Source organism: Macaca mulatta, chromosome 13 (assembly GCF_049350105.2).
Source record: "Macaca mulatta isolate MMU2019108-1 chromosome 13, T2T-MMU8v2.0, whole genome shotgun sequence".
NCBI classification, from domain to species: Eukaryota; Metazoa; Chordata; class Mammalia; order Primates; family Cercopithecidae; genus Macaca; species Macaca mulatta.
In genome coordinates this window covers 43,034,750-43,062,440 of record NC_133418.1, presented here as the reverse complement: position 1 = coordinate 43,062,440, position 27,691 = coordinate 43,034,750, and the positions used below count along the sequence as shown (strand labels likewise).

At 38.1% G+C, this 27,691-nt stretch overlaps 1 long non-coding RNA gene across 2 annotated transcripts in view; it reads left to right on the top strand.

Moving 5' to 3' along the window:
• The first annotated feature begins 554 nt into the window (after positions 1–554).
• LOC144333945 (uncharacterized) overlaps positions 555–27,691 on the top strand; it is a 404,247-nt gene continuing 377,110 nt past the window's right edge. For both annotated transcript variants that reach the window (XR_013403090.1, XR_013403089.1), the window contains exon 1: positions 555–923. This is a non-coding gene — a long non-coding RNA (uncharacterized LOC144333945). The remainder of the gene's footprint in view (positions 924–27,691) is intronic.

Genomic DNA, 27,691 nt, shown 5'->3' with positions numbered 1-27,691 from the left:
GTCGCTTCGCCAGCCTGAAACCACTGTGGCTGGTAGTGCCTCTACTTGAGTTTGCTTGTGCCCACTGGGCTCTTTCTGCTCACTTAGCCCAGCAGGCTATGCTTGGCTCATGCTACTGGCCTGGATCCTACGCCCACCAAGGGCAAGCCAGGTGCAGAGCAGCAAGCGGTGTGTGAGCAAGCGCAGGGTCAGGCCACTGTGCACAGCTAAACACACTGGCTGCTGTGGCAGGGCAGGAAGCTCCAGGCACTGACACAGGCACTGGCTCTGTGGTGAGGCTGTGACTGGACCAGTCATGGTACAAGCAGCTTTTGATGCAGACGCCAACATCGGGATGAGGGGAACACGGTAATGCCCTAAAACTCAGAGACACCAGCAACCGTGGAGCCCCAAGGGGTCGGGGGATATGCTAGAGCTCTCTCATGCCTGCTGCCCACAGCTCAGCGAGCCATGGGTGGCGGTTTACATGTTTTAGCTAGTTCACTCCTGCCACCCCGCTCTGGACCGCTGCTTCCGGGCTGGCTCAGCCCTGCTGCCACTTCCGGTCACATGGGGCAGCTGCCGGACACCAGGAGAGGATGGAAGGTCTGTAGTGTTACAGCTCTGACCCAGGGAGTGCCAGGGTCTTGGCTTCCAGAGGGGTCGCGGCTCTTCCCTCCCTCAGTCCAAGGAACAGGAGCATGTCACCTCCCGCAAGCTCGGGGAGCTGGCCAGGAACGTGTTACAGCCCCTTTCGCTCCTGTCTGCAGCTGGGCAAGGCAGCCAGGAAAACGTTACAACCCTTCTCACGCCCGCCATTCAGCAGGTCCTGAGTTCTTGTGTGACATCCAGGAAGAACGGGGTTACATAGACAACTGGAGGGTGAGCAAAGTGGAGAACTTCTCAGCAGGGAGGAGACTGGAGTGAGTTGCCCCTACCCGCAGGTGGGTAATCCTGACGTGTGGCTGAGCCTGGAGTTTTCATGGGCTCAGAATGGAGGAAGTGCATGCTGATAGGTCCATGGGCAGGCCTGGAAATACACCATTTAATTGGCTGAAAGGCATCAAGAAAGTTCTCACTCCAGGTTGCCCATTCTACTCTGAACTGGTAGCCTGGTTTTTAGGCTCCAGACTGTCTTTGGCTTGAAAGTCGGGTTTCTCTGGGGACCCTCCCATTCCTCCTAAGAATTTGTCGCTCTCCTGCTGCTGTTACTAATTGCTTTGATTGGGACCTCAAGTACTATGTTGAGTAAGAGTGGTGAGACTGGGCCTCTTTATCTTGTCCCTAATCTTAGAGAAAAAAATTTTCAGCTTTTTATAATTGAGTATGATGTTGTGGGTGTGTGATATATGGCCTTTATTGTGTTGAGATTCCTTCTATACTTGTTCGATTTTTATTAGAAAGCAAATTTTATCATAGTAAATGCTTGTTAAATGCTTTTTCTGCATCTATTTTGATCATATTATTTTATTATTTACTATTTTGGTGTTCTGTGTGTATTTGTTGATTTGCATATGTTGAAACACAGTCCTGTATTCCAGGAATTTGATCCTAGTGTATGATCCTTTTATTGTGATGGTGAATTCAGTTTGCTAGTATTTCATTGAGGAATTTTGCATGTACATTCATCATATATTGGCATATAATTTCCCTTTCTTGTAGTGTCTTTGTCTTGCTTTAGTATCTGGGTAATGCTGTCTCGAAAAGTGAGTTCGGAAATATTCTCACCTTTTTAATTTTTTGAAAGAGTTTGAGAAATGTTGGCCTTTATTCTTCCTTAAATGTTAGGATATACAATTTACCAGTGAAGCCATTTGTTCCTGGTCTTTTCTTTGAGGGAGGTTATTGATTCCTAATTTTTTTTTTTTTTTACTTTTTTTTAACTTGTATTTTAGGTTTTGGGGTACATGTGAAGATTCGTTACATAGGTAAACACATGTCATGGGTTTTTATTTATGTATTTTTTTAGCAACTTATCCATTTCATCTAGGATATCCGATTTTTGGTGTACAGTTGTTCATATTAGTGTCTTAAGATTCTGTATTAGTCCGTTTTCATGCTGCTGATAAAGACATAGCAGAGACTGGGCAAATTACAAAATAAAGAGGTTTATTGGACTTATAGTTCCATGTGGCTAGGAGGCCTCACAATCATGGTAGAAGGTGAAAGGCACATCTCATATGGTGGCAGACAAGAGAAGAGAGTTTGTGCAGGGATACTCCCATTTTTAAAACCATCAGATCTCAAGAGACTGACTCACTATCACAAGAATAGCACAGAAAAGACCTGCCCTCATAATTCAATCAACTCCCACGAGGTTCCTCCCACAATACATGGGAATTGTAGTTACAAGATGAGATTTGGGTGGTGACATGGAGCCAAACCAAATTAGATTCTTTGCATTTCTGTGGTATCAATTGTAATGTCCCCTCTTTCTCTCCTTTTTTCTTAGTCTACCTAACAGTTTGTTGATTTTGTTTATCTTTTCAAAAATCCAACTCAGTTTATTTTTTTCTATTTTTTTTTTAAATCGTATTTTGTTTATTTCTGCTCTGATCTTTGTTATTTTCTTCCTTCTACTAACTTTGGGCTTATTTTATTTTTCTGGGTCCTTAACATGTAAAGTTAGGGTGTTTTTTTTTTAAAGACATTTTATTTTCTTCATATAGGCCTTTATTGCTCTAAGGATCCCCTTTAGAATTGCTTTTGCTGCATCCCATAAATGTGGGTATCTTACATTTCCTCTTTTGTTTCAAATTATTTTTCCATTTCCTTTTCACTATCTTCATCAACCCATTGGTTGTTTAGGAGTATGGTATTAAATTTTCAAATATTTGTGAGTATATTCATCTTCTGTTATTGATGTTAGGTCTCTTAAAATTATGGTCAGAAAATAAACTTGCTGTGATCTTAATCTTCTTACATTTGGTAAAACTTGTTTTGTAGCCTAACACATGATCTATCCTGGAGAATGTTCCATGCGTGCTTGAGAAGAATGGTATTCTGGTGCTGTTGGATGGAATTATCTGTATTTGTCTGTTAGGTCCATTTGGTTTAAAGTGAAATCCATGTCCAATGTTTTCTTATTGATGTGCATCTTGATAATCTACAAATTTTGAATGTGGCATATAGAAGTCCCTTACTACTATTGTATAGTTCTCTATTTCTCCATTCAGAACTATCAATATTTACTTTTCATTTATAGGTGGTCCAATGTTGGGTGCATATATAGTTACAATTATTATATTCTTTTCACAAATTGACTCCTTTGTTATTATATAATGACCTTCTTTGTCTTTTTTTACTGTTTTTGACTTAGAGTCTGTTTTGTCTAATATAAAATCTATGGTTTAAATGCTGATGTTCCCCCCAAAATTCATGTATTAAAACTACCCCCAAGATGATGGTATTAGGAGGTTGGGCCACTTGAAAGTGATTAGGTCATGATAACATATCCCTCATGAATATAATTATTACCCTTATTAAAAAGACCCCAAAGAGCTTGTTCACCCCTTTATGAGGATGCAACTAGAAGGCATCATTCATGAGACAGAAAATAATTTATCTTGTGAGGAAAATGATTTCTGGTTGTGAAGACACAACTAGAAGATATTCATGAAACAGAAAATGGTCCCTCACCAGACACTAAATCTGCTGGTGGTTTGATCTTGGACTTCTCAGCCTACAGAACTGTAAGAAATTAGTTTCTGTTACATAAAAGCTTACGGTATTTTATTATACCAGCCAAAATATACTACAACAATAAGTATAGCTACTTCTGTTCTCTTTTGGTTTCCATTTACATGGACTATCCTTTTTTTGTCCCTTTATTTTTAGTCTGCATGTGTTCTCAAAGGGGAAGTGAGTCTCTTGAGGGCAGAATTTATTTGGATTTTTAAAAATCCATTCAGTCACTATTTTTTTTTTCACTGGAGAATTTAATTTACTTTAAGGTAATTATGCATATCTTAGAGTTATTGAAAGTTCTGTGGATGAAATTAGTTTTTAACAGATAATCTATTATATATCATAAATCTCAATGTGGACATTTTAAAATAAAGCATTAAGATGTTGATTAAACATCCAACCTTATATTTGATGTGTCTTTCAATTATAATTTGTAACTTTTTGGTTTTCTGTCTCTATAATTTGTAACTTTTCATTTTTCTTTCTCTTTCTCTTTTTGTTTTTCTTTCTCTAGTTTAGTGGTGTAATTTAAAATCAGTGGCTTCATAAGCTCAAAAAAATTTGTTTTCTATCAAATCAAATATATGTTTATATTTGTATATCTGTATATGTTTACAAAACTGTTGGATAATACCTGCTTAAATAATTGGTTTTCTAGAAAATTATTGCTTTCAGGATGTCCATGGGGATATAACATCGAATGCCTGAATTATTAGCAAAGTTATCATATGGCCAAGACTTTGATTATAAGCTGTGGTAACCAGCCTTTCAAATAGACCCCCGTGATCTCTGCCTCCTGGTATTCACATTCTCGTGTATTCCTTCTCACATTTTACCAGGCTTGGTAGGTGTGATCATTAGCATATGGTAGAATAAAAATGTAAGAAAATATTTTTATAAACTTGGAGATAGGAAAAGCTTTCAAAAGTCATAAACAATACTCTGAAACAAAATAAAATATTTACTTGTCTAAGTATAAAAGCATTAACAAATACTATGGCAAAACAAGGATAAGAAGAGTAACATTTTTTCATTAAAAGTTTAAACAATGCACCATAATTTGAAGAAAATTTAAAAATATATACAAAAGAAATATTTATAACAGAAAAATCTACAAATTTTTAAGGTAAAACATAATAAAAACAACAAATGGGCTAAAAGCAAATGAATAACGCCTTAAAGTAATAGCAATAAAATTATATTAACACATTAAAATACATGATCATTCAAATTAAGGTGATAATAATATGTCATTTCCGACCCATTTCATAACAATTTAAAATGAGAGATAGTAATTATTATAGTCAAGGGGATGAGGGAAATGTTACATTATAAATAGTGTAATCTTAAGTACAATTTATAGGATATATCAAAATAACAAAGCGTACATTCCCTTTAAAGCATTGATACTTCTTGTAATAACAGTATATAGAAAAACTTATACATATGAAAAAATATATGGCAATGCTATTTATTATAGCAGATTTTATAATAAAATGTTAGAAATGACACAAATGGTCATTGATAAAGGAATGCATAAGTTCTCTTACATGCATATTATTGAACCTCACATAGCAATTAAAAACAGTGATACATATCTATATGTAGTGACCAGAAATTATATCTAATATTGAAAAGTAGATTAAAGTGGATTATGTATGTGATACCAAAGGTACAGGCAACTAAAGAAAAATAGACCAACTGAACATCATCAAAATTAAAAACTTTTGTCTGGATGTGGTGGCTCACACCTGTAATAGCAGCACTTTGGGAGGCAGAGGTGGGCAGATCACTTGAGGCCAGGAGTTTGAGACCAGCCTGGCCAGCGTGACAAAACCCCATTTTTACAAAAAGTACAAAAATTAGCCTGGTGTTGTGGTGAGAGCCTGAAATTATAGCTACTCAGGAGGCTGAGGCACCAGAATTGCTTGAACCGGTGTGGCGGAGGTTGCAGTTGGCCAAGATCGGGCCACCACACTCCAGCCTGGGTGACAGAACGAGATATCATCTCAAAAAAAACAAAAAACAAAAAACAAAAAACAAAACAAAACAAAACAAAACCTTTTGTGCATGAAAGGAAACTATTGATGAAATAATTAAAAAAAAAAAAAGCAGCATACAGAATGAAAGAAAACATTTGCAAATTATGTATCTGGTAAGAGAGAAACATCCAGGATATACATAGCATTCCTAAAACTCAACAAGAACAATAAAAACTCAATTAAAAAATGAGATGGAATAGACATTTCTTCAGAGGAGACATACAAATGGCCAATAAGCACATGAGAAGATGCTCAATATCACTAATCTTTAGGGGAACACAAAACAATACCACAATGAGATACTATAATATGTCACAGTGCAAAAATCACAGCATTCCTCTATACCAATAACAGACAAATAGAGAGCCAAATCATCAGTGACAGATTGGATTAAGAAAATGTGGCACATATACACCATGGAATACTATGCAGCCATCAAAAAAGGATGAGTTTGTGTCCTTTGTAGGGACATGGATGCAGCTGGAAACCATCATTCTTAGCAAACTATCACAAGAACAGAAAACCAAACACCGCATGTTCTCACTCATAGGTGGGAACTGAACAATGAGATCACTTGGACTCAGGAAGGGGAACATCACACACAGGGGCCTATCATGGGGAGGGGGGAGGGGGGAGGGATTGCATTGGGAGTTATACCTGATGTAAATGACGAGTTGATGGGTGCAGCACACCAACATGGCACAAGTATACATATGTAACAAACCTGCACGTTATGCACATGTACCCTACAACTTAAAGTATAATAATAATAAATAAATTAAAAAAAAAAAAAAAAAAGAGAACTCCCATTCACAATTGCTACAATAAGAATAAAATACCCAGGAATATGACTTACAAGGGATGTGGAGGACCTCTTCAAGGAGAACAAAAACCACTGCTCAAGGAAATAAGAGAAAACACAAATAAATGGAAAAAACATTCCATGCTCATGGATAGGAAGAATCAGTATTGTGAAAATGGGCATACCACCCAGAGTAATTTATAGATTCAGTGCTATCCCCATCAAGCTACCATTGACTTTCTTCACAGAATTGGAAAAAACTACTTTATATTTCATATGGAACTAAAAAAAGAGGCTGCATAGCCAAAACAATCCTAAACAACAGGAACAATGCTGGAATCATCATGCTACCTGACTTCAAACTATACTACAAGGCTACAGTAACCAAAACAGCATGGTATTGGTACCAAAACAGAGATATAGACCAATGGGACAGAACAGAGGCCTCAGAAATAACACCACACATCTACAACCATCTGATCTTTGACAAACCTGACAAAAACAAGAACTGGGGAAAGATTCCCTATTTAACAAATAGTGTTGGGAAAACTGGCTAGCCATATGCAGAAAACTGAAACTGGACCCCTTCCTTACACGTTATTAAAAAATTAACTCAAGATGGATTAAAGACTTAAATGTAAGACCTGAAACCATAAAAACCCTAGAAGAAAACCTAGGCAATACTATTCAGGACATAGGCGTGGGTTTTGTGACTAAAACACTAGAAGCAATGCAACACAAGCCAAAGTTGACAAATGGGATCTAATTAAACTGAAGAGCTTCTGCGCAACAAAAGAAACTACCATGAGAGTGAACAGGCAACCTACAGAATGGGAGAAAATTTTTGCAATCTACTCATCTGAGAGAGGGCTAATATCCAGAATCTACAAAGAACTTAAACAAATTTACAAGAATAAAACAACCACATCAAAAAGTGAGCAAAGGATATGAACAGACACTTTTCAAAAGAAGACATTTATGTAGCCAACAAACATGAAAAAACCCTCATCATCCCTGGTCATTAGAGAAATGCAAATCAAAACAATAGTGAAATACCATCTTACGCCAGTCAGAATGGTGATCCTTAAAAAGTCAGGAAACAACAGTTGCTGGATAGGATGTGGAGAAATAGGAATGCATTTACACTGTTGGTGGGACTATAAATTAGTTCAACCATTGTGGAAGAAGTGTGGCAATTCCTCAAGAGTCTAGAACCAGAAATACCATCTGACCCAGCAATCCCATTACTGGGTATATACACGACAGATTATAAATCATTCTACTATAAAGACACATGAACACATATGTTTATTGCAGCACTATTCACAATAGCAAAGACTTGGAACCAACCCAAATGCCCATCAATGATAGACTGGATAAAGAAAATGTGGCACATATACACCATGGAATACTATGCAGCCATAAAAATTGTGGATAAACAAAATGGGATATACACACACAATGGGACATTACTCAATTTTTAAAAAGGAGCAAAATTTTTACAAATTCTGCAACATGGATGAACCCTGATGATATGCCAAGTGAAATATGCCAGCCACACAAAAAAATCAAGTACTGTATGAGGTACTTAGAGTAATCAAATTCATAGAGGGAGAAAGTAGGATGATGGTTGCTAGAGGCCGAGGCAGGAGAGAAGGGAATGAGAAGCAGCTTTGTAATGGGTATAGAGTTTCAGTATCACAAGTTGAAAACAGTATTGGAAGTTGGATACCCAACAATGTGAATGTACTTTACATTACTGAACTGCACATTTAAAGTGATTAAGATGGTAAGTTTTATGTTTTATGTATTTTTCTGCAATTAAAAAATAAGAAAAACTTAAAGCAACTTATGAAATAATATGGACAGTATATTCCTGTTTTTACAGAATATACATACATAATCTGCGTGCATTTGTAAAGTATATTGAGGGCTAAAACTCTGAAAATTATAAAAGATATTAGGGCAGAAATAAATAAATTTTCACACTTCATAGTTGAAAAATTATTTGCATTTTTATGAGTATGTATTATATTATTTAATTTACTATCACAGATAATTGAAAAATAACACATTAGTGGTTTGTAGAATTTCTCATGTAAAATGATAGCTTGATAGACAATTTGTATAGCTCCTCTCATTTGTCTTTGACTCAAATTCTTTAATTTGGAAATTACTAACAGCTGCAAGTGCAGATGTAAGGTTCACAATTTAGAATCAAAATCACCTTAGCTATGGATTGTAGGAAAAGGAAGCCAGGGAGTTTGCATCCATAGGTAATACTGATGGGCAGCCACCCCAATACTCTGTAAACTCTCTTTTTTCTATTCCTTTTAAAGTTGATGTTCATTTTTGCCATATTGCATTAGAACATTTCATTATGTGGCAAAGAAAGCCATGTGAGTCATAGCCCCATTTATTATTGTATCTAGATTAGTCCTAGATAATTACCTAGCTACATAGAAGCTAACCTGTCAAGTTGGAGAGAAGGAAAATAACTTCCTTTCCTATTCAATCAACTGCCCAATTTCTAATTTCCCTAGCCTCTTTTATGTCAACTACCAACTGCGTTTTGTCTGTAATCTTACTTTTGAATAAACAAGGTATTTGGGAATCCTGAAAACACTGTTATTTTTGTGAAGTCTGTCCTAGTCTCTCAAAGAGGGAAAGTCACTGAAGGCATTACTATTGGTCCTCAGTGAGTATGGGGTTGGGAATAGCATTGGAATTTATCTACAAAGTAAGTTCTGCGCCTTGTTATAATGTTCATGCTGGTTCCCCTTCCACCTAATTTCAATATAGTCTCAATAAGCTTCTTCTTTAAGGGTTATGCTCCCCAGGATAATTTGGACTTTTCTGTAAATAAAGTAATTGGGTTAAAGGGATATAAGCCAGGAGTGGGATATAAAATTTTTCTGAGGGTGAGTATATTATTCATTTGAATGGAGCCTGCAGAACCCACAAATTACAATAGCTGTGTGGCAGTCGGGTCTACCTATGTGCATGGCCTGCTTAGCCAGGCAGAAAACAGTACCATGTAGTATTTAAATAACACTGATAATATTTATTAGGAACTTGCCTTATATTTTGCACTGTTTTAGGTGCTGGGCTTTAGAATTGGAGAGATCTACATTCTAAATTCACTCTATCATTTCTAGTTGTGTGACTTGGGGCAGATTTCTAACTTCACTGGTCTTTTGCTTATTTCTAAAGTAGAGATATGAAAACACTTGCCTGGCAGGATTGTTGTGAGGATTAAACCTATCATGCATTTTATGTGTTTAGCAGAGCACCTTACACAAAATAATCATTTGCTTGTATTTTAATTATTTCCCATAGACTGGCCTCACTATGATTTTTGGTATTCTAGTTTGTGACTCAGAAAATCCAGCTATTTTGCTTCACTTTGGTCAAAGCATATGTTAATGAATTTTTATTTTCACACTCTGTTTAAAGCAATTAGGTATAACTTCTATTTATTCTTTCCTTCTCCTGATTCTCTGTATATTTCTTAGTATCTTAATGGCTGACAGCAAAGTGATGAAATTTTCATTTCAAAATGGAAAAAGTCATACAATTTTCAAAGCAACAAACTTAAAAAAGACTTTTGATTCTGTTATATCAGATGCAATAGAATTACTTCTATTTACTATTGTGTTTTCGATGAATATTGTGGTTTCACAGACTTTGTATAGTAATCTCATCCTCCAACCCTCCTTTTATTAAAAAAAATGCATATATATATATAAATGATGAACACTTATATACATACACATATAATTTGTTTATTGATTTTTCAGCACCTGCACATTCAGAAACAATCAGAGCAGAGCAAGAGAGATTACCTATAACCCAGGGTCACTCCTGTCTCTGCCAGAGTGGGGTCTGTAAAAACGCAGACTAAGTGACCACCTTCCTTGAGTTAACCAGATGGTGCTACTTAGCCTGAAAAATGTCACCTCCCATTGGGCCTTGTAAGATCATTGTTAGAATTCAAAACTACTTTCTATGGGAAGGTGTCATGTAAAGAGAAGTTAAATAAAATGAGGGAAAAGGAATTTCCAGGACATGGAGGCCTAAATATTGTGACGTTTTCAATTTAAATATTTTGGGGGGATGTGAACCTTTTAGGGTCAGAAAGTGCATTTATGGCCTGAATAAGGACTGAGACATGATGAATGATAAAGGAGAGAATGCTAAGTGAACACACACTGTTTAAGATTAGTGCCCCCTAGTTACTTTAATAGGAGTGATAAAGAGGGTTTAGGGTGGGATGGAGGTAGAGATTGGAGTGACCAACTGGAGATTTGAGTGACCAACTGGAAGTACATACAGTATTCATAGACATTTTCTTTTTTTTGAATAGAGGTACTCCACTTTGTGGCCTTCATTGGCCTCCTTATCACAATGCTTTCGACTCTGGTCACTCAGTAAGTTCTGGAGCATTTGAGATGTTTAATTTTATAAATCTGAAAGCTAATTACATGGTGATGTGGCTGGCTGATTTAGAATTGACGTTGTCTGTTTTATATAATCCCTACCACCTCTCACGTGAAGCAAAGTTGGGTCACTTGACCGGTTTTACTCAATTTCTTGGATCTGTTATGAGGATGCAACTGGGATCCTAAAAGCAGATCTCAGGTTATTATTTTAGAAATTTTATAGTATAACAAAGCAACAGGCTACACAGAAGTAGAATCATGTTCATAGTTGGTACTAAATGCATCTTTGTTAAATGAATATAAACAAATATCACTGCTACTCAGTTCAATGAGATATTGTGTAGTATATTAGGTGACATAATTATACTTTTTCTTGATATACATTGTGTAATTTTAATAGAGACCAAACTTACATGAGACAGGGTGGGCAATTGCCCCATGACCTCAACTCTAAGGCTTTCATGTACTGCATCTGCAAAAATCAAGAGCAAAAATAAGTTATCTACAATGATTCTTATGAGTGACATTTTACCTCTAGAAGTTTGTATGCTTGGAATTCATGAACATCTTCTTTTTAATAGTAACTTTACGTTCATTAAGCCTCTTATGTTAAAGGGCTTGATTACATGTCTTGATAGATTTTGAAAAATATTGTAAAAATGTAGTTCATGAAAATCATCAGCAAACATTATTGAAGAGATCATAACTTTTATAGGAAAATGAAAGCAAAAGGAAAATAATGTTCAGGTATTTGGTCATATCGGGCCCAGGGAGAGAAGAGACCCTGTTTTGTCAGAGTAGTCAAGTTGTATTAATCCATTCTCACAGTGCTATAAAGATATTACCTGAGACTGGGTAATTTATAAAGGAAAGAGGATTAATTGACTCACAGTTCTGCATGACTGGGGATGCCTCAGGAAACTTACAATCATGGGGAGAAGGGAAGCAGGCACCTTTCTTCACAAGGTGGCAGGAAAGAGGAGAGCTGAGGAAGACCTTCCAGACACTTATAAAACCATCAGTTCTTGTGAGAACTCATCACCACAACAGTGTGGGGAAAACCGTCCCCATGACCCAATCATCTCCCTCCCTCGACATGTTGGGATTACAGGTCCCTCCCTTGACACGTAGGGATTACAATTCAAGATGGGATTTGGGTGGAGACACAGAGCCAAACCATATCACAGGTCTTATCGGTAATTTAGTAATATGTAAATATATAGATTTAAACAAATTCATAACTGAACACAAATTGCAACAGATCAATAATGAGTGCTTACAGTGTTGTATTTGGAACAATCCTAGTGTTACATTTGTATGTATCTTGAATGTCAATCATAATTGATTAATTAATGGGAACATGGCAGCACAGAGGCTGTGTATTCACTGTTGTTATAACCATGTATTGTAAGAAATGAATATGTAGTGTTAAGTAAAAGTTGACACAACTCCAGGCAATGGAATTAAAATGGCATAAAAAGGACAGCATAGGAAAGCTCAGCCTACCTTTCTGTCAGCTTTAACCTGTGTGCCCCTCCCTAAGCAAATGACAATGCTGCAGATGACACCAGCCAGCAGCCTTGAGAGGCATTTTCTGTAATGAATTGGCAGCAGAGCAGCAGTGATCTCTCCATTTTTACTTCTACCTTTTGTATTAAATTGCACAACCTGAGGACAAGAATTCAGCTTTTTATCTGGATGTGTATTGGGGTTTGCTATGTGAAATGTCTTCATTATTCTCAAATAACCTTTCCCTTGAATATAGAGACTGTCACCTTTGACAAAACATAGCAGTCCAAAGAGATCAATATTCAGTCTCCTTTCCAGATGTTGTAAAGAAATGAGTGAGTTCCCAGAATGCTTTAGACTAATTTCACAGCAAGATGTAAAAAGAATAAATTTCTTCTCACCCCAGCCAGCAATCTGTTAAAGCTCTGAAGCATAAGGCCAGGTATTTCTCGCACCGTGGTTTTTGTCCCATTGACTATACGTATGTGCCATTGTTATTCAAGACAATGACTGACTCCAACTGGCCAACCAATTTTCTCTATAGAACCTTGAAACTGCTAATACTTGATGGTGAATTTAACACTATTGGCAGGATACTTGCATTTATATGTATTTTAAATATGTCTGTAAAATAGGTGGCAATTTTAGCTTGGCGAAGGAATTTATCTTTTCTTCATCTCTAACTTAACAACATACTGAACCACCCTCCTAGGCAGAGGTGGAACATCAATCCTGTTGTACAATTACTCTATGCCAGAGAGTCCCATTGTTAGTGCCAACAAAGACTTCAGAATTCATCTGGTTGACTTACTAAAACCTGGAGAGGTTACGTTACTCATAGTCTCTTATATAGCAGTACTAAATTTAATTGTAGACTAAGAATAATCTGTAATTATTCTTGATTTATTTAATAACAGAATCAGTTCCAGAAACCAAATCACCAAGTCAAATATTCTATCCTATACTCCCTGTTAACCAAAATCTCATCATCTAGTCTTCGTTTTAAAGTAGGGAAGGGGAAGGAAGAGGAGAAACTATAATTTTAAAAATATTTATGATGAATAAAATATTATGCTAAATATTGCCACACATATCTACTTTAATCCCCAGAATGCCCCTGCAAGTTATATATGAATATCACTAATTTTTAAATTCTAGCAAAATAAAATCAGAATGTTTAATTACTATTGCCCAATGCTCTACAGTTAATGAAACATCCATGAATCTGCTTTGTATAATTCTGTTGCTAAAGTTCAACTGCACCAAAAAAAAAAAAAAAAAAGAATTCTTCAGGTTCTTTTGCAGGGGCACCCTGGAGTGCTCTGACTAAATACCGAAGTTAAATACTGAGGTTATGTTTTCTGCTGCCCTTATTTGTTTAACTCTTGTCTCCCCTGCCCATATCAGTCAGGGGAACAAAAAGGAAATTTAGGTGAAATAGTTATGGAGAATGAATGTGCTTTGCCTCTCTGTCAGCTCTCCATGGTGTCACTGCGGAACCATGACTCTTCCATTTCAATTCTATCTCCTGTTTGTAATGGAGCTCACCTCTCCTCCTTGCGGTTGCTATCCACTTGGGGCAGGCTTGTTTTTCTCAACTTGGATGATTCTGCTGCAGAACCACACAGTTTCACTAGTTGTCACTGCCCGTGCCTTATAATGTCTCCCTACCAAGTGACTGCTAATGTTATTCCTGCTTCCTGGTTCAAATCTTACCAGAGTTACACCTTGTCTTAATGTTTACCTTTGCTGCCATCACTCCTTATGTCTCTGCTAATGTTGTCCATTTGAATACCAGCTCCTTCAGAGCTGCAGCAAGGCTCACAAAAGTGCAAGAGTGTTCTTCTTGAGTCCTTTCATTAGGATTCAACAAAGCCCTTCTCTTTCTCTTTTCTTATGGATGCTCCAGGGTTACAAATAATATATTAAGCTTCATCCCTCACTTTTGAATCAACCTTGCTGGTTATGTTTTTAATATGTATGCTTACCTTTGTTTCCATCACTCCTTCTGCCTCTGTTAATGTTGTTCATTTTAATAGTAGCTCTATCAGAACTTCAGCAAGACCCACAGAAGTGCAAAGAGTGTTCTATGTTTCTTGGTTCCTTTCATAAGGATTCAACAAAGCCCTTGTCTCTTTTCTCCCATCCAAGTACTAACCAGGCCCGACCCTGCTTAGCTTCCGAGATCAGACAAGCTCAGGCGCGTACAGGGTGGTATGGCTGTAGACGCCCTTCTCTCTTTTCTTATGGATGCTCCAGGGTTACAAATAATATATTAAGCTTGGTCCCTCACTTTTGAGTCTACCTTACTGGCTACATACATACATATGTATGTCAACATGGCAGAGAACACTACATTGATAGCATAAAATGTTTCAAAGAAACACTGTTTTATCTTGTTATTATCAATCCATCTCTCAGTCCAGTGTCGAGACCCTTCAACTCTTTTCTTCTTCAGGATGCACTTTAATGACACTATTTCTGAATACTGGAAAGAGATAGGTTTCATTTGGGAGAGACTGTCCAGAGACTCACTCCACATTCCTGATATGATTCTTTGACAGTTTTCCTAAAGGACTCATTAAATGCTCATGCAAAGAAAACTCCTGTTATAACATCTGACTTCTCAGCATCTCTTACAGTGTATGTCAGTTATAGTTCCTTCTGGAAGTCTCATAGTACTCATTTGGGCCAAAATGAAATAGAACCTGTCTTAGTTGGCTGTTTCTTCTTGTTATATATTTTACCAGAATTGTTTAATTCAACCAGTGACTACATTCACCTCTTAAGATCACACAGTCGTTTACCTCAGCAGTCACAATTACCCTAATGAGTAAATCTGAAGAGATTCTTTAAATGAAATTGCTAAGAAAATATTTCAATAATCAGAAAGAGCATGGGGCTCATCCAAAAAGCACCTATTTAGAATGGGTGTCATAATGGTGAGACTCAGAGGAGCATCATATCAAATAACTCAGTCAATGATAGAGAAATAAAAATGAAGGGAGAGATTTCAGGAAACTATGAAAACAAACAAAAGAACCCAAAGCATCTAGATTGCAATATGCGTGAGTTTCAGTGAAGATGGATGATATTGCTCCAAATATGGGGACAGTTGTGGTCGAGGGTCACTACTTTCATGAATGGTCATCAATTTTAATGAAGTCATAAGATGACATGTTATTTTCAATTAAATGAAGAAAATACTCCCAGGGTACATCAAATTCATTGATTATTTTTTTCTCTTTATTCCTGGCTGTTTCTACTAGTAGTTGTAATGCTTGAGTTTTTTTCTTTTTTATGATTGGCTTATCTTTTGCTATTGCTGTGGACTAGATGCCACTTGGCACCACCATATGGGCTCGTTTACTTCCTGCTTTTATTTATTTTTTTCCAGCTGTCCAGCTTCAATCAGAGTCCAGTGTATTCTAGATTATGAATAGTTAATAATTATTCACTCACAGTCATTCTCCTACCATACCATAGAGAAGGCATGATCCCTGCCCATGCAGGTATAATATGGGTCCAACTCTCCTGCTCCTTCCTCCTTAAATGCATCAGCATATATTCAGGCACTTGTCTGTAATGCTGGTTGTTGCTCTCCTCTCCAGAAGCTAGTAGGAACACAGTGACCGCATATATAGCCTAAAAACAGGGTTGAGTGTCAAAAACATGCACTTCCTTGCTATTTTACATTTCTTAGCCTTTGGTGAGAATGCTCATCATATCTACCACCTTCACACTCATCCCAACTTCTGGGAAACTTAGTTAAATTTTGTCACTTATTGGAATCCTAGTCTGAAAAACCAGCTGATTGACTGTTTGGGATGTTAATAATTTAATGATCTACTCAATCCACTTGGGAATGCTCAAAGTCCTTTATAGAGAGCAAGAGAAGAGCTAATACCCTGGATCATTAAGAGCTACTACCCTGGGTCATTATGTGGTTAAAACCTAGGCCAGGGTATCATAATACAATGGTTTGGAAATGAGTGAAGAAACCAGAAAGCTATAAATCCAAATCTTGCTCTCCTACTTTCTCAATGAATAACATGATTTAGGTTGTGTGAGCTTCATTTTCCTCTTAATACAGACACAGCTGTGTCTATGGCTATTGTTAAGACTGAGTGAGAAAGTGTATATAAAAAGCTTATCTCAGGCTCAGTACAAATGAGCACTCATTAAGTCAAAGCTGTTATTATGATTAAGAATCAATAGCATCATTTCCGGAGCAAGATGGCCGAATAGGAGCAGCTCCAGCCTCCAGCTCCCAGCGCGAGCGACACAGAGGACAGGTGATTTCTGCATTTTCAACTGAGGTACCGGGTTCTTCTCACTCGGGAGTGCCAGACAATCGGTGCTGGTCAGCTGGTGCAGCCCGACCAGCGAGAGCTGAAGCAGGGTGAGCCATCCCCTCACCTGGGAAGTGCAAGGGGGAAGTGAATCCCTTTTCTTAGCCAAGGGAAACTGAGACACACAACACCTGGAAAATCGGGTAACTCCCACCCTAATACTGCGCTTTACCAAGGGTCTTAGCAAATGGCACACCAGGAGATTATATCCCACACCTGGATGGGAGGGTCCCACGCCCACAGAGCCTGCCTCCTTGCTAGCACAGCAGTCTGAGATGTAACTGCAAGGCAGCAGCGAGGCTGGGGGAGGGGCACCCACCATTGCTAAGGCTTAAGTAGGTAAACAAAGCCACTGGGAATCTCAAACTGGGTGGAGCCCACCACAGCTCAAGAGGGCCTGCCTGTCTCTGTAGACTTCATCTCTGGGGACAGGGCATAGCTAAATAAAAAGCAGCCGAAACCTCGGCAGAGGTAAATGACCCTGTCTGACAGCTTTAAAGAGAGCAATGGATCTCCTAGCCTGGAGGTTGAGATCTGAGAACAGACAGAATGCCTGCTCAAGTGGGTCCCTGACCCGTGAGTAGCCTAACTGGGAGACATCCCCCACTAGGTGCAGACCGACACCTCACACCTCACACAGCGGGGTACACCCCTGAGACGAAGCTTCCAGAGTGAGAATCAGACAGCAGCACTTGCTGTTCAGCAATATTCTATCGTCTGCAGGCTCCGCTGCTGATACCCAGGCAAACAGGCTCTGGAGTGGACCTCAAGCAATCTCCAACAGATCTACAGCAGAGGGTCTTGATTATTAGAAGGAAAACTAACAAACAGAAAGGACACCCACACGAAAACCCCATCAGTTCGTCACCATCATCAAAGACCAAAGGCAGATAAAACCACAAAGATGGGAAAAAAGCAGGGCAGAAAAGCTGGAAATTCAAAAAATCAGAGGGCATCTCCCCCTCCAAAGGAACGCAGCTCATCACCAGCAACGGATCAAAGCTGGACAGAGAATGACTTTGACGAGTTGAGAGAAGAAGGCTTCAGTTGATCAAACTTCTCAGACTAAAGTAGGAACTACGTAACCAGCACAAAGAAACTAAAAATCTTGAAAAAAGAATGGGAGAATGGATAACTAGAATAATCAATGCAGAAAAGGCCACAAATGAACTGACAGAGGTAAAAACCATGACACGAGAAATGCGTGACAAATGCACAAGCTTCAGTAACTGACTCGATCAACTGGAATAAAGAGTATCCATGATTGAAGATCAAATGAATGAAACGAAGTGAGAAGAGAAGTTTAGACAAAAAAGAGGAAAAAGAAATGAACAAAGCCTCCAAGAAATATGGGATTATGTGAAAAGACCAAATCTACATCTGATTGGTGTGCCTGAAAGTGAGGGGGGAAAATGGAACCAAGTTGGAAAACACTCTTCAGGATATCATCCAGGAGAACTTCCCCAACCTAGTAGGGCAGGCCAACATTCAAATTCAGGAAATACAGAGAATGCCACAAAGATACTCCTCGAGAAGAGCAACTCCAAGACACATAATTGTCAGATTCACCAAAGTTGAAATGAGGGAAAAAATCTTAAGGGCAGCCAGAGAGAAAGGTCGGGTTAACCAGAAAAGGAAGCCCATCAGAATAACAGCAGATCTCTCGGCAGAGACTTTCCAAGCCAGAAGAGAGTGGGGGCCAATGTTCAACATTCTTAAAGAAAAGAATTTTTAACCCAGAATTTCATATCCAGCCAAACTAAGTTTCATAAGTGAAGGAGAAATAAAATCCTTTACAGACAAGCAAATGCTTAGAGATTTGTCACCACCAGACCTGCCCTACAAGAGCTCCTGAAGGAAGCAATAAACATGGAGAGGAACAACAGGTACCAGCCATTGCAAAAAAATGCCAAAATGTAAAGTCCATCGATGCTAGGAAGAAACTGCATCAACTAACGAGCAAAATAAACAGCTAATATCACAATGACAGGATCAAGTTCACACATAACAATATTAACCTTAAATGTTAATGGACTAAATGGTCCAATTAAAAGACACAGACTGGCAAATTGGATAAAGAGTCAAGACCCATCAATTTGCTGTATTCAGGAGACCCATGTCACATGCAGAGACACACAAAGGCTCAAAATAAAGGGATGGAGAAAGATCTACCAAGCAAATAGAAAACAAAAAAAAGCAGGGGTTGCAATCCTAGTCTCTGATAAAACAGACTCTAAATCATCAAAGATCAAAAGAGACAAGGCCATTACATAATGGTAAAGGGATCAATTCAATAGGAAGAGCTAACTATCCTAAATATATATGCACCCAATATAGGAGCACCCAGATTCATAAAGGAAGTCTTAGAGACTTACAAAGAGACTTAGACTCCCATACAATAATAATGGGAGACTTCAACACCCCACTGTCAACCTTAGACAGATCAATGAGACAGAAAGTTAAGAACAATATCCAAGAATTGAACTTAACTCGGCACCAAGCAGACCTAATAGACATCTACAGAACTCTCCACCCCAAATCAAGAGAATATAAATTCTTCTCAGCACCACATCGCACTTATTTCAAAATTGACCACTTAGTTGAAAGTAAAGCACTCCTCAGCAAATGTAAAAGAGCAGAAATTATAACAAACTGTCTCTCAGACCACAGTGCAATCCAACTAGAACTCAGGACTAAGAAACTCAATCAAAACCGCTCAACTACATGGAAACTGAACAACCTGCTCCTGAATGACTACTGGGTACATAAAGAAATGAAGGCAGAAATCAAGATGTTCTTTGAAACCAATGAGAACAAGGATACAACATATCAGAATCTCTGGGACACATTTAAAGCAGTGTGTAGAGGGGAATTTATAGCACTAAACTCCCACAAGAGAAAGCTGGAAAGATCTAAAATTGACACCCTAACATCACAATTAAAAGAACTAGAGAAGCAAGAGCAAACACATTCAAAAGCTAGCAGAAGGCAAGAAATAACTAAGATCAGAGCAGAACTGAAGGAGATAGAGACACAAAAGACCCTCCAAAAAATCAATGAATGCAGGAGTTGGTTTTTTGAAAAGATCAACAAAATTGATAGACTGCTAGCAAGACTAATAAAGAAGAAAAGAGAGAAGAATCAAATAGATGCAATAAAAAATGATAAAGGGGATATCACCACTGACCCCATAAAAATACAAACTACCATCAGAGAATACTATAAACACCTCTACGCAAATAAACTAGAAAACCTAGAAGAAATGAATAATTTCCTGGACACTTACACTCTCCCAAGACTAAACCAGGAAGAAGTTGAATCCCCAAATAGACCAATAGCAGGCTCTGAAATTGAGGCAATAATTAATAGCCTACCATCAAAAAACGTCCAGGACAAGATGGATTCACAGCCAAATTCTACCAGAGGTACAAGGAGGAGCTGGTACCATTCCTTCTGAAACTATTTCAATCAATAGAAAAAGAGGAAATCCTCCCTAACTCATTTTATGAGGCCAACATCATCCTGATACCAAAACCTGGCAGAGACACAACAAAAAAAGAGAATTTTAGACCAATATCCCTGATGAACATCGATGCAAAAATCCTCAATAAAATACTGGCAAACCGGATTCAGCAGCACATCAAAAAGCTTATCCACCATGATCAAGTGGGCTTCATCCCTGGGATGCAAGCCTGGTTCAACATATGCAAGTCAATAAACGTAATCCAGCATATAAACAGAACCAAAGACAAAAACCATATGATTATCTCAATAGATGCAGAAAAGGCCTTTAACAAAATTCAACAGCCCTTCATGCTAAAAACGCTCAATAAATTTGGTAACAACGGCAGCAAAAGCCAAAATTGACAAATGGGATCTAATTAAACTAAAGAGCTTCTGCACAGCAAAAGAAACTACCATCAGAGTGAACAGGCAACCTACAGAATGGGAGAAAATTTTTGCAATCTACTCTTCTGACAAAGGGATAATATCCAGAACCTACAAAGAACTCAAACAAATTTACAAGAAGAAAACAAACAACCCCTTCCAAAAGTGGGCAAAGGATATGAACAGACATTTCTCAAAAGAAGATTTTCATACAGCCAACAGACACATGAAAAAATCCTCGTAATCACTGGCCATCAGAGAAATGCACATCAAAACCACAGTGGGATACCATCTCACACCAGTTAGAATGGCAATCATTAAAAAGTCAGGAATCAGCAGGTGCTGGAGAGGATGTGGAGAAATAGAAACACTTTTACACTGTTGGTGGGACTGTAAACTAGTTCAACCACTGTGGAAAACAGTATGGCGATTCCCCAAGGATCTAGAACTAGAAATATCATATGACTCAGCCATCGCATTACTGGGTATATACCCAAAGGATTATAAATCATGCTGCTATAAAGACACATGCACAAGTATGTTTATTGTGGCACTATTCACAATAGCAAAGAGTTGGAATCAACCCAAATGTCCATCAGTGACAGACTGGATTAAGAAAATGTGGCACATATACACCATGGAATACTATGCAGCCATAAAAAAGGATGAGTTCGTGTCCTTTGCAGGGACATGGATGCAGCTGGAAACCATCATTCTCAGCAAACTTTCGCAAGAACAGAAAACCAAACACTGCATGTTTTCACTCATAGGTGGGAATTGAACAATGAGATCACTTGGACATGGGAAGGGGAACATCACACACTGGGGCCTATTACGGGAGGGATGGCATTGGGAATTATAACTGATGTAAATGACGAGTTGATGGGTGCTGACGAGTTGATGGGTGCAGCACACAAACATGGCACATGTATACATATGTAACAAACCTGCACGTTGTGCACACGTACCCTAGAACTTAAAGTATAATTTAAAAAAAAGAAAAAATAAATAAAAGAATCCACAGCATCCATTTACAGGTTTTAGTGTTTCTGTGAATATTTGCTCTGCTTTTGCAAATACCCCTTTTGAATGTTGGTTCTTCCTCATAGTTGGTGTTGTCTTATAAGATTGAGGCTTTCTCCTAACTGGGAGAGTACCAGGCTGAGGAGTGACTGAGGTCCTGTCTATACATGACAGAGAGAGTGAGAGAGAGAGACAGCCTTTTGGTTTTTCCTTTGGTGGAAATTTCCCTGTGTTCTTTTTTTTATTTTCTTCTCTTTCATCTAAGACCAAGAAAAGCATGGATGGGTAAGATGAAAAGGACCACGGAATAACTCATCCTGGTATATAGGCAAAACTCTTTGTAGAGCTTCAAAAAGATGTTACAAGAATTATAGAGCCTTTATACAACTTACTAAACTACTCTGTGCTTCTTCTAGGTCACAGTTTTTGGTTTAAGCCAAAGTTCTCAGCATTATATGTTATCAGAGGATTACTTTTCATTCTCTCTTAGGACCCTTTTAAAATTGGGTGTGGTTATTGTGTGTTTCATTACAGATTCATATTTTTGAAAACTTGTCAGGGTATAGTTCCAACGTTTTATGATCAACAGATTGAAACAAAAAATTGTCACTGAGCAAAATCAATGATAGTGGATTAAGAACTTTCTAAGTTCCTCCATCACTGGAAGTAATTGTGTTCCAAACATAAAATCAAAGCAGACATCATCATTGCCTCAAATTACGATTGTCACAGTTTTTTTTTTTCTTAAGTTCAATTTAGGCTGAAACATTTGCATTTGTGATAAACTAAATATCTTTCTGAAATTAACAGGCATTATCTAAGAAGGTTTCAAAAAAAAAAAGAAACACTTAAAACTTAGCATATGGCTTGAGATCCAGGAGGGAGAAAATCATTACCAGAGTATATAGAAAATACCAATTAAATTAAGGTTACCACCTGCCTGGTCTCAATCAGGATATTTGACAATAAAAGGTCTGCATCCAATATCCTGATTGACTTTATTTCTAAACCAATCTTTTCCTTTAAGGTTTGAAACCTTAACTTTCACTATATCAGTCAGCTAATCTCTATACTCACAGCCATGCTTATCTTCAAAGAAACTTATAATTTATTTTTAGGATTGTCATCAAAAATTCTTTTTTTTTTTTTTGTTTTTTTTTGAAACAGAGTTTTGCTCTTGTCACCCAGGCTGGAGTGCTGGATCTTGGCTCACTGCAACCTCCGCCTCCCAGGTTCAAGCGATTCTCCTGCCTCAGCCTCCTGAGTAGCTGGGATTACAGGCACCCACTACCACGCCCACATCATTTTTGTATTTATTTATTTACTTTTTGAGACGGAGTCTTGCTCTGTTGCCAGGCTGGAGTGCAATGGCGCTATCTCTGTTCACTGCAACGTCTGCCTCCCGGGTTCAAGAGATTCTTCCGCCTCAGCCTCCCAAGTAGCTGGAACTATAGACATGTGCCACCACACCCAGCTAATTTTTGTGTTTTAGTAGAGACGGGGTTTCATCATATTGGCCAGGATGGTCTTGAACTCCTGACCTCAGATGATCTGCCTGCCTCGGCCTCCCTAAGTGCTGGGATTACAGGCATGAGCTACCACACCTGACCAGGATTGTTATAATGAAATTCTAATAGGATACCTACTCATAGTTTTGTTCTCTTCCCATCTATCTACTGCATTTTTTACAGAACAATTTTTCTAAATTGTATACATGATTATGCTATTCTTCTAAATCATTTTAGTGACCTCAAATTTTCTTCATGAAAAACTTCTATAGCCTTTTACATATTGTTACTACAAGGCCTCTACTGGTTTTCTCTATGTGCTGCTCCTTCTCCCACATGTACCTGTAACTTAGACATTTCAGATCATCTGCAATTTATTATCGCCAACATGCAATTTCTCTTGCTATTTTTGCTGAAAATACTGTCACTCTTCTTTCTTCCCAAGTCTCTACTAATCCCATAGGTCACTAGGCTGTATGAGGGCAATCATCGTATGTATTGGGCTTCCTATTATATTTCCAGTACTTATTAGAGTGACTGCTAAGTAGTGAGTAGTCAATAAATAAATTTTCTGAATAAATGACAAATTACCCAATTTAAACGTAACATCATCCAGAAAATTATGTTTAGATTCTGGGCCTTACACTCAGTATTTTGGTAACAGATAATGAATGTTTGTAGTCACTGGTTGTAACTTTGTCCTGATTGCATACCATCCCTCTCATGATTAAGAGCTCCTTCAAGATTGGCTACATTTATTTCTGTACCCCAGGTTTTAGCATGTGGTTTGTTTTTGGTCCAAATATTCTCATTCCTTGTTCTGTACTTCATGTTTTTGTTTCTATCAAAGTGCAGAGGAGACAAAAGAATTGGAAGAGCTCTTACCACACTTGGCAAAGTGAAATTTGTAGATCAGAAGAATTGAGGAAATGGCTCAGAAATAAAGCAGTGGGCTTATTCAGCCTGGGGCAGAAGTCAAAGTCAGGAAATGAGTTAAAACAACTCTAATCATCAACAAAATGGTCAAAAATGAATGGATAGTCACCTCACAAGCCCATTTATTCTTTCTGTGATCATTTACTGAGCTCTTATCACATGTTAGGCATTATTCTGGTGCTGGGAAAAAAGCAGTGATAAGCAGATAAAAATCTTGGCTCTGCTGGAGCTTTCTTGTTGGAGAGACTGATGATAAAAAATAAATAAGTATAAAATGTAGAGCACCATTTGGTGAAGATCGCCATTGGAAAACAACAACAACAACAATAAAATAAACCAAGGCAGAGGGAAATTTACTACCAGAGAAAGATGTTGCTTTTAGATTTCTTTTTAAAAAAATTAAATGTGGTCAGGGAAGTTCTTTCTGAGGTGACACTTGGCCAAAGAACTTAAGGAAAAGCATATAATTCACAGTGATAGTCTATGCTCTAGTAACAAATTAACTCTGCAATATCAGTGGGATAATGCAACCAAAGATGATTTCTTGCATTTGTTGCATGTTCAGCAAGCGTTGGTGAGGTGCTCTGCTCCCCATAATCAGTGAGGCACCAACGCATGTGGCAGCTCCATCTTATTTGGACTGCACAGTAACATATGACTCTGGATGTCTCTGTACTGTGGGAGAGAGACTAGAGAGTCACACATCAGTTTTTATTATACATGCTTCAGTCTCAAAGCCCTACATATTCCTTCTGCTCACAGACTAGTAATCAGAACTAATCACATGACTCAATCCTACACAAAGGGGCCATCAAGGAAAACTTGATGTATTAGTTTCCTCTGGCTGCTTTAACAAATTACCACAAACTTAGAGGCTCAAGGGAAGACAAATGCATCGTAGTACAGCTCTGAAGATCAGACATTCTAAAATGGGTGTTGGCAGCTGTGCTTTTTCCAGAGGCTCTGAGGGACAACTTATTGTATGGCCTTTACCAACTTCTAGAGCTGTCCTCATTCCTTGGATTATGGCTCCACTTGACCTTGTCTCTTCTCCCTCTGATTTCATCATTGCATTGCCTTTTCTCCAACTGTGAGCCTCTTGCCTTTCTCTTACTAGGATACTTGTGATTATATCAGGCACTCCTGGATGATTCGAGATACTCTCCCCATCTCCAGATCTTTAATCACTCTGCAAAGTCACTTGTTATGTAAGGCAACATAAACACATGTTCTGACATGCTCTGGGGCTTAGAATGTGGACTACTTTGGAGGCGGAGCATTGTCCTCCCCACCACACTTGATATGATACAACAAAATGATCTCTGCTACTAGAATGAACCCAGTATTCTAGATCTGGGTCAAAAACAACATAGTTAATGGAGCAACGAATTCAAAATCTCTGTGTTGGGAATACATCAAGGGCTCACCAAGGACATGAGTGTGGATAAGTGGAGCAAGAGGGAGAATGGCAGGAGACAGGCTCTGAAAGGTAACGGAGGAGTGGGTGGAAGGAGGTCATGAAGAGCCTTCCCTGTAGGCCTTTATCTTTGTTGTTGTTGAGACGAGTATTGCTCTGTTGCCCAGGCTGGAGTGCAGTGGCACAATCTTGGGTCACTGCAAGCTCCGCCTCCAGGGTTCATACCACTCTCCTGCCTCAGCCTCCTGAGTAGCTGGGACTACAGGTGCCCACCACCACGCCCAGCTAATTTTTTGTATTTTTAGTAGAGACGGGGTTTCACCGTGTTAGCCAGGATGGTCTCGATCTCCTGACCTTGTGATCCACCAGCCTTGGCCTCCCAAAGTTCTGGGATTACAGGCGTGAGCCACCACGCCTGGCCAGCCTTGTCTTAAGTGGTCTGGGAAGCCATTAGAAAGTACCAGATGAGGAACACAATTTGAGAATAGACTGCAGAGTTAAAATTAAAAGCTGGAAAGAACACATCGAAGTGAGTCAAAACAGGAGAACATTCAAAGTAGCAACAGCAACTGAGAGTGAGGTCCAATCCAACTATGTTGACTATACCAGCTGATTTCCATTAAAATTCTGGTTTATCTTTCAATAGCCCTGTGAATTCTGGCAGCAAGAAAATTGTGTATAGAAGAATTGAGACAATTTACCTATCCAACTTCGTTTTAGAATATTAGGTCACAACTCTTCCCAAACTTTTGTCATAATAATTATATATGCATAGTGATTTATAACAGAATACATTTATTTAATACTGTATGTACATACTTAGTGTAGAAGGTAGGTGAAGAAAGGTTAACACAACACTGTCAGAAGAAGGAATTTGTGTGTTATTTTTATTCACTAGACTCTAACTAATTAGAGAAAACAGCAAGATTTTCTCCCCTTTGAGTTGATATTTAACCAACAGAGAAAATAAGGAGATGGGGTATAAGTAGCTTCACTAAAAGAGCCAACTTTTATTGTGTGCTAGTATTAGTGAGCACAAAATAGCTGTAGATTATTATTATGCTAAACGATAAATGTAAGAGGAGTAATCTTATCCTCAAATTTATAGATGAGGAAACTAAGTTTAGAGATTAAGAAGTATTTAAACTCAACATCAATCACAGCAACTAAGTCATACAGCCAGGGTTCCAAACAGGTAGGCTGACCCCGGCATCAACCCTCTCACCACTACATGTCTTCCATGATCTGAAGTCTGCCCCCATCTCAATCAAATATACATAAGTATTTTCAGAATATTCAACCAATTATTGTATTAATTAAATTAATAATCAAATTAGTTAATTGGTAATTTCTGAATTATCAAAGATATTTGATGTTCATATGTAATTCTGAGCTTGTAGAAATAAACTCATTCAATAAATACCATATAATTCCTGGTATAGATATCTAACACTATAAAGTAACTCATGTTTTATAAACTCTCTGGTAGACCACAATTGAAACAAAAAATGTTTCAAATTAAAACTCATTGTAACTTTTTATCCATAATTTTTTCTAAACTCTTTTTGTGGATATTTTTCTTTCTAGGCTCTTTAACCTCTTGGGAGTAGCAAACATCTTAATTTTGCTTTTTACTGTATAAAATTTGTGATTTATTTGGCCTAATTTAAAAATCATTCTGGTATCCTCGAATTTTTATAATCAAGCTTATGCTATATCTCTTTTTCTTTCTTTCTTAATTTTATCCAGTTAATCATATGCCCCTGGACTTCCTGTTTTCAGAATTCAGATTGCAATGTTTCTTTGATCAAGTGTTGGCATTTAATGTGCATATGTGGGGGTATACATTTGTACCTGTCAAAGCCGTTTAAAATACTGAGGCCCTGGCTAGGTGCGGTGGCTCATGCTTGTAATCCCAGCACTTTGGGAGGCCGAGGTGGGCAGATCACCTGAGGTCGGGAGTTTGAAACCAGCCTAACCAACATGGAGAAACCCTGTCTCTACTAAAAATACAAAATTAGCCGGGCATGGTGGCACATGCCTGTAATCCCAGCTACTACTGCCCCAGGAGTCTGAGGCAGGAGAATCACTTGAACCTGGGAGGTG